General features: G+C 35.3%; 2 long non-coding RNA genes across 2 annotated transcripts; both read left to right on the forward strand.

Annotated features, from left to right (window-relative positions):
* Positions 1-1,872: 1,872 nt before the first annotated feature.
* LOC107825121 (uncharacterized) lies at positions 1,873-4,811 on the forward strand. The gene is made up of 3 exons (XR_001656993.2): positions 1,873-2,012; positions 2,715-2,770; positions 3,572-4,811. It is a non-coding gene; the product is annotated as an uncharacterized LOC107825121 (long non-coding RNA).
* Positions 4,812-5,281: 470 nt separating this feature from the next.
* Positions 5,282-8,353, forward strand: LOC107825120 (uncharacterized). Its single transcript, XR_012700983.1, has 3 exons — positions 5,282-7,147; positions 7,231-7,359; positions 7,432-8,353. It is a non-coding gene; the product is annotated as an uncharacterized LOC107825120 (long non-coding RNA).
* Positions 8,354-8,768: the final 415 nt, after the last annotated feature.

The following is an 8,768-nucleotide window of genomic DNA, read 5'->3' on the forward strand; positions in this document are numbered from 1 at the left end:
GATATATTCGTGTATATTAATCAAATCCGAGTTAGAATCCCTTACCCCGATGTTTTTCCTTGAGAATCTCTCAAATATCGCCTCTCCCCAAGCTCCAATTTGTCAAAAATGGAAAATGGGACGAAACCTCTATTTTTATAGCTTAAAGTTTCTGTCCAGGTGTGGCCTCGATTTTCATGACCTCGATATTCATTACCTCAATTTTTATGATCTCGATTTCCTGACCTTGATTTTCATGGCCTCGATTTTTATGACCTCGATTTTGTCCAGCCTCGATTTTTCCAGCAGAAAAATTCCAACAGTTGTTTAACCAAATACACTAACAAGTAAATGTTAGTGCTAGTTCATGCGAGTTCTTATTTTTTTACATGCTTGCTAGTAAATGAAGTTGTTCATGCCTCAATAGGATTTGTAAGGTAAGATCTAACACAGTAAGTGTGTGCTATATTCCTATGCCTTTGGGAAGATCCAAGCGGCTATGAGATTATATGCCCTCGTGAGACTTTTGCCGGCAACTACACCATGATCCTCTACATGAGGCTGTCATTAGGCAATGGAGGCGCAGATGAGTGATTATATAGCCAAGGCATAGAGGCAACACTACCGTAGCTAGCCCCCTTATTTTGTACTTTTCCGTTGTGGCTTCCTTTTTTCTTTTTATTAATAAAATCACTAATAGGCATGCCTAGTAGTATATTTGCCTAAAAACAAAAATACACTAACAAGTACTAAAATATCATACGAACTTAGTTGAAACCTCAAATCCCATAAATCAACGCTAAAACCATGAACCATACCCCAATTCAAGCTTAAGGAACTTAAGAATTTCCAACTTCTACATTCGATGACGAAACCTAGCAAATCAATTCTGTGGCCTCAAATTTTGCACACAAGTCATAAAAGACATAAAAGATCTATGAAAATTTTCAGAACTGGACCCCGATATCTAAAAGTCAACTCTCCGGTCAAACTTCCCAAAAATTTAACTTTTTTCATTTCAAGTCAAATTCTACTACGGACTTTAAAAAATATTTCCGGACACGCTCCTAAGTTCAGAATTACCATACGAAGCTATTGAAATCATCAAAACTCTATTCCGGGGTCGTTTACATATAAGATGACATCCGGTCACTATTTCAACTTAATTTTAAACCTTCGAACTAAGTGTTCCAATTGATTCCTAAAACTTCACCGGACCCAAATTAATCACCCCGGCAAGTCACACAATAATTGTAAAGCACAAATTGAGCAGTAAATGGGGAAACAGAGTTGTAATACTCAAAATGACCGACTAAGTCGTTACACCTTTATTAAAAGCTTTTTGCAACGCATTTTAGGTAACACTCATAAAACGTGCTCTTTATGTACAAAGACTACACACTATATGCATTGCTTAGTAGACGTTTGGACATAAGAATTGTAAAATTCGGAAAAATGGTGAAATTTTTTTTCAAGTGAAAATGATATTTGAAATTTAGAGTTGTGTTTGGACATAAATTTCAGTTTGGGTTGTTTTTGAAGTTTTGTGAGTGATTTGTGTAAATTTTTTGAAAAAGCAGCTTTTTGCAGTTTTTCAAAATGTATCTTCAAGTGAAAATTAAAAATTTTATGAAAAACGCTGATTTCGAAAAAAGTTAGAATTTTTTTTGAAAAAATCTTTAACCAAATTTTATGTCCAAACGGGCCCTTAATGTAAAATCTTTTGAGAAGGCTTATCTACGTATGAAGCTACACTTTACTAGCATTACTTTTGGTATATTTAAATGCAACACTGTCCAAACGTGGTCTAAAAGTTTTAGGAAATTCATACAAAACTTTCCCACTTAAACTATTCCCCCTAAAATTTTCCATAGCTTCCCCCTCACTCTAGGTCTAGGGCTTGAAACCCACGAAGAAAACTTTTTCTGCACTCGATTTTTCAAAAGATGGGATTGTCGATGGCACGTAGTCGGCGACGATCTTCAGAAGAAGATCTGATTTACTTCACTCAGCTTCTCCAGACAACAAGAAAGGTTCGGTATTCGAGTTTTATCGATTTTGTTGAAACCAATAGAGAATTTGTTCAAGTCAGTACTCGATTTATCTAGGCATTTACTACTTTTATTTGGTACTTGCATTTAATTGAAGAAATTCTATTATTTAAATTTGCTTCTGAATGTAGAGTAAATGAATTTTTCACGGAATACTGTGCCTTTCTTCTTAATTTGGGGAAAACATGGGTTAGACGACTTGTAGATCTTTTAATGTATCTGTGTATGGATAGATTTGTTGTGGGTTTCGCATAAGAGGTTTGAAATCGTTCTATTAGAATTTTTTATACCGCTTTATTGTCTAACATATTCACCTACATTTTAATATTTTTATATTTTTGAAAATGCATTTGTTTATATTTCTTTAATTTTCTTTTGCTTGTTCTAGATAATGAAGGAAGAGTTGGGGATTGCCGAGGATATTTGAAATGTCCACTTAAATGATAAAGTATTGTGAAACTCACGAATTTAGCTAAACCACATTTCTTTAGTGGAACTCAACTTGATTGACTTGAATAGAACTAAAAGCTTCTGTTTTTCATTGAAGAACTCGAATATTTCAAGACTACACAAGTCCGTTTAGAATTTATGTTATAGATGAGTTTACAAATCTAACGGAGAAACAATTCTGGTGGCATGAACCTGAAGCTTTAAACCAGTTTTGATTGTTTTATTTTTTTATAGGCCATGGTCTGACCAAGAAGTACAGAGATCTTCAGACACATAAGCATGCCATCCAGGTATAAAAATTAAACATACTTGTTGGGTTGATTTGATAACTGATCAATTAACTACTTTGTGTTTTTACAATTCTCAAGAAAAGAAAGAGAAACTACATTATGTTAGTATTATAGATGATTAATCTCTTTGTCTTGTTGTTCTCATATAAGTTATTTTAGTTCATTTGTTTGCACCATTTCCTTTGCCTTTAGTAGTCTTGCTTTGCTTTGTTGTGTCACGCTTTGACTAGTTCAGTATCTCGTAATAATTTTTATTATTTTGTCCCTATTTAATAGCATTTTAAGAGAAGGTAAAACATACATTTAACTTTGTGGTCTAAGAGTAGTGTGTTTCTTCCACTCCACTATGTCATTAATTGTTATCTTAATTTGTGAGGGACATGATGAAAAATAGTTTTGTCACTCTTTGGGTTCTTTTTCCATTTATCATTTTCTGTTTATTTCAATCATGTTAAGGTCTTTATAACTCTTTATTTATCATGTTCTGTTTAACTTTGTGGTCTAAGAGTAGTGTGTTTCAATCATGCTTGATGCTTTTTGAGGAAGTTTTCTCAATTAAATATCCCTTTGACTGTTAAGGTCATGGCAATAGACTGTCTGCTGATAATAAATGTGCAGAACTACTTAAAACACAGAACGGTTGATGCCATTGACACTCGATCCTGGGTGCTTCATTTTAATGATCATATTGTCTCTTTTGTTGACCAAATTTTTGATCTTTTAGTAATCCTCTTCAGCTGAAATGCAGTCATCGTTCAGTATGCTACTTGTTTCATTTAAAAATTTTAGATCTTGTTCCAGAGAAACGTTGACAGCATGCACAAGACATTCACAGTGCTGGTGTAATTTGTGGACTGATCTGGTGCAATATAGCTCCTTATCCTGGTGCATAAAAGGGATTGATCTGGTGCAATTTAGCTTGCTATTTTGGTGCGAAGATCGATCTTCAAACTGGTATATCTTGTCGAGTAAGTGTGGTGCACTTTGAGATGCATAGCTGGTGTAAAGTTCAGTCTACAAATTGGATCATTTGGGCATCTATGGGTACATTTAATATTTCTCTCTTTTTTCTATTTCTCCATAAACAAAGGAATGCATCCAATAATGTTTCTAACTAAACATTTGACATTATTTCTTTCTTTTATAAGTTTTTTGTGGGACAGAAGCAATTTATGTTTGACTAATCACTCTGAAAAACACTTTTGAATAATAATTTATTTTTGGCCAAACTTTTCAGAAATTGCTTTTAAGTATCAAATTACAAATAAGGACATGAATATATTTACTTAATAGTTAATATTATAAGTAAATAAATAATCTCAAAAATTTGTTATTATAGGCAATAATTAAATCTTTTCATTTTATTTAAGTAAAATATGAAAATAAAATTTAAAAGTACTTAATTCTTTTAATGTAAGTTGAATATATTAAAAATCATTCAATAAATATAAAATCATTCACCCTTAAAGTCACTATATATTAGAAAGTTATCCTAAAAATAATAAGAAATATGTATACATTAATATCCTAAGTATTAGGTTTAACGGTTATTTTGGTATATACTATATTTTGTTAAGGGTATTCTTGGTAAGAAGAAAAGTCAAAACTGCTTCTGCTTCTCAGAAACTTCTTTTGCTTCTTCCCAAAAACATTTTTTTCTCCCAAAAAAGCTTGGCCAAACATGCTATTAAGGTCCAGAAACATTTAGAAGTTTCAGCTGGTTTGAACAAGAAAATCTTACATGTAGCTTAAATTAATGTGGAGGTCAAGCTTACAAAAACGTATCACTTGCAAAATCAGGAGATGATGTGAATGGACTTAAACCGGCCATGTATCAGATAAGTTACATGTAGCTAAGGGGATAGCAAATGAGGTTTCTAATAGATGCTAGCTTTAGCCGATTGATGTGTTTAAAATATTATCATGATACATATATTCATTTTTTTAAAGTTCATTGTTAGGACGCACCTTTAAACAATTTGTTGTATTTTAGAAATATGGTACACGAAATATATGTATATATATTGGAAGTTGATAGCAAGCGTACCCATGAATATTTTTTGGTTATTTATTATTTAATGCGGTGTTAGAGATCTTTATACTTTAAAAATGATCACAAAATATATGATAATATTATATATGTTTGGTAATAAATATGATTATCGAATATATTATAAAAATTATTTTTATAAGAAAGGTAGCAATTTACAAGGTTCCTGCAAAGCCACGCATGAAAAGTGTGGTCTATAAGGTACCAAAGGCTACACTTTGAAAGTGTTGTTGTAGGAGTTAAAAAGCGTTGCTATAAGGGTATGTACAGGCGTGGCTTATGTACCGTATAGGTCACACTTTTGAAGCGTAGCTTCTAAAGCAACACTCGTAAAGCGTGGCCTTAGGAAAAATGTTACGCTCGTTTAGGCCATCCCTGAAACATGTTGCCTAAAGTTGAAAAGTGTTACCTTTAATTAAATGCTACACTTTTTGGTAGTTTAGACCACACTTTTCAAGAGTGGTTAAAGGTCTAAAATGTTGTAGTGACAGTTTCTTCTGTCTCATATCACGTATGTGTTCTGCTCTTCATCTATATAGATTTTATTTTTCCTTAACACCATTTATGCATGATAGGCATGCATATCTATATACTGAAGTAGAAGAGCATTTAGATTCATATACTTAACAATTCGTAGATGTAGAAAGATGGGATTATTCATTGCATTTGGCAGTTGAATTGCTGGATATTTGTAGGCATGGTCCTAAATAGGTACCCAATATATATATATATATATATATATATATGTGTGTGTGTGTTTATCCTAAAAAATGGATAAAAATTGAATTTATACGCGGCTTTAAGAATATGTGATATAACTTGATACAAACCGAAAAATGTATATATATATATATATATATATATATCAGCACTATAATTAACTACAAAAGAAATAAATGCAAACCAAATAAATCAGTTAGCTTTTGCCCTTTAATTAACTACAATAGATTAATTAATTAGCCTCTCCTTGATATATGTCAGGATTTCTGCCGAGATTCTCTCCCAAATTACGGATATACCATTTTTTTTGTTTTCTGGTTCGGTTTCGATCTTGACCTATTATGCACTTGATCAGTCTCTATTTTACTCAGTCTCAATCTTCGCCGATCTCGATCTGTCTCTATTTTGCTCGGTCTCAATCTTGACCGATCTTGATCTTGGTCGGTCTTTGAGTTACGAGCTTGGCAACCTAACTTCGCATCATAGCTCAATATTACACGAAGTTGAACTTTAATCTATCATGTTCCAGTCTCGATTAGTCATATGAAAGGCAAACTCGGTTTTGACCGTATACAGATAGTCCCCTCATTTCTAGAAAAGATGGCGAGAAACGATATAAACTTCCAAACTCCAACTTGATGGGTAATGACGTCAGCGACGAGCCCGATTATGACGTATGCGATGAAACGTCCCATCGGTTCAGTTATCAAGGTATTAATTACCTGTCAGTTGTTGGTCGACCATTATTGATTCCGAACCGTCGCCAACCACCTATAATAGCCCAATCTTTTTTTCATTCAAACTTTACACTCAAAGCTTTTTCTTTATTCTTGCATCTTCCTCAGAAGAACCCTTTGCTACATAATTTTTAGACCCAAATTTCTAGAACCCCAATTATACCGCATATCATCCTAATTCTCTCTTTTCTTGTTCATCAATGGCGAAAACCTCCAAAATAGGGCCGCAAAAGGAAACTGTTTCTTCATTGCGACCTGTCGTCGGTGAGGATACGACGGAGCCCCACCCTGAGGAATCCATTCCTGTAGGGTGCTCCATCATCATTGACTTTAAGCTCGAAAAAGCCTCCTCAGTACCGGGCCGATGTGAGCCGATCTCGAGGTACATGTGTTCCATCACCGAGAAAATCCTCGACAAAGTAAAAAAGGAATGCAACTGGGGCGAAAAGCATGTGGTAATCCTATCGCCTGAAGAATCAATTACTACCCACATGGAGGGGTTCTTAAGTGTTTACACTTACCCCTTTACGTTGGGTCCTTTAGACCCTGTCATCGTCGCTTTCTGCAAGAGATATGACGTGACCCTTGGAAAGATCCACCCTTCTTTTTGGAGAATAGTGATTCTCCTCTGATTCTTCTCGAGTAAAATCGAGGGGTGTCCTTTTACCCTCGATCACCTTATGTGTTTTTATAGTCCCCGACTTTATCGAGGGGGGATAATCAAGCTTGCCCGCCGATCCTCCAAAGCCCCATTCTCGAGCATAGATGAGACCCGTGACCGAGGTTGGATGGGCCGATTTGTTCGAATCAAGACTTCGAACCTAGTCCCTGCCGAAGACATGTCGTTTCCTGAAAAATGGAATATGAATCGTGAGTAATATTCCCCTTTGAATGTTCAATTTTGTGGCTTCTGTTTTTCATTTTCTTTATCCACTTTTTCTATGTTGTTACAGCTGTGGCCCAGATGTCGGAACCGATTACGGAACTTAAACAATGGTTTGAAGGTCTGGTGTTGCAGAGACCATACTCCGAGCGTGCTTGGATGGAATTGTCAAAGGGTCGATGTGAGGCCCGCAATCATGGTAAGTTTCTTTCTTAGAACAGTTATCATTTGATCTTTTTCTTTGGCTTATCTCCCTTTTCCCCCTTTGTAGGCCTCGGGAAGGACGTTGCCATGAGGCCCCGAGTTCTCCGGTCTAAGAAAAGAAAAAAATTGGCGAGGAAGTCTTGCAAGCCCAAGGAGGGCTCCGGTATTATGCCTTAGGACTTGATCTGCCGATTAAGGGACGAGCCCGAAGAAGGAGAAGATGAAGTAGCATGTGTTCGGATTAATGTTTTTTTCACGACCCAAAATACGCATGTCGTGATGGCGCCTATATCAATAAGCCACAATTTCTTTTAAGTTTGAAGAGATAATATATACATTTAATTGAAAAATCCCACATACTGATGTAAAATATACTCCTAAAACCCGGTGTCCCTGGGTATATGAGCATCTAATATGAATACAAAGTCTGACTGACAAAAACACTGTTTGAAAGTATAGAACAATACAATAATTGAAAGAAAGAGAGCCAAGGTCAGCGGACTCCAAGTAGCTACCTTGATAGTCTCCAACTGATAACACGTTGAGATCTAACAGTTGCCGTATCCGGGAGCACCCAGATTTGCACACGAGGTGCAAAGTGTAGTATGAGTACAACCAACTCAATAAGTAACAAGACTAACCTTTGGGCTGAAAGTAGTGACGAGCTCAGCAGGTACGGTCCAGTATAAAAATAACAATACATAAATGTAGGTACGCTTTCAAGTTCAACAGTTACTTTCAGTACAAATAAAACATATCAATTCTGAACAATACGAGAAATATGACATCTCTGTATCTACATGTCAATGTACATACTGTATGTGATGCACCTTAGTGAAAACTCTGTGTACTCACAAATTTAAATAATTAATCACTCAGTACTGTATATGGCCAATCCAACCCAAGGAAGGTCCATCCCAATTATATATATGTATATCCATCAATTGACAGTCAGTCACTCAGTATAGTATACGACCAATCCAGCTCAGGGGAAGATCCATCCCCGAATATCAATGATTCAGACAAGATTCATGTCCAGGGAAAATGCATCCCTCAATATAAATGCTTCGGGGAAGATTCATCCCTCAATATATATCTATGGCAAGATCCATCCCAAATATATATATCAACTAAGCTCAATGTGGGGGTGCAGACTCTGGAGGGGCTCCTTTAGCCCAAGCGCTATAATAGCCAGATCCAGGCATAAATAAATAAACATAACTATCATTCAGAATCTCCAGTCTCTCGGACTCTCAATGATATAAAAAATCAAACCGACATGATGATATGAAGTATCAATGAATGACAACAGAGACTGAGATATGATATGCAAGTGATAGATGTGACTGAGTACAAAATTATAAATTTAAACAATTAATTCAACAACTATTCGACCCATGTGGG

This window comes from Nicotiana tabacum, chromosome 17 (genome assembly GCF_000715075.1).
Source record: "Nicotiana tabacum cultivar K326 chromosome 17, ASM71507v2, whole genome shotgun sequence".
Classification (NCBI taxonomy): Eukaryota; Viridiplantae; Streptophyta; class Magnoliopsida; order Solanales; family Solanaceae; genus Nicotiana; species Nicotiana tabacum.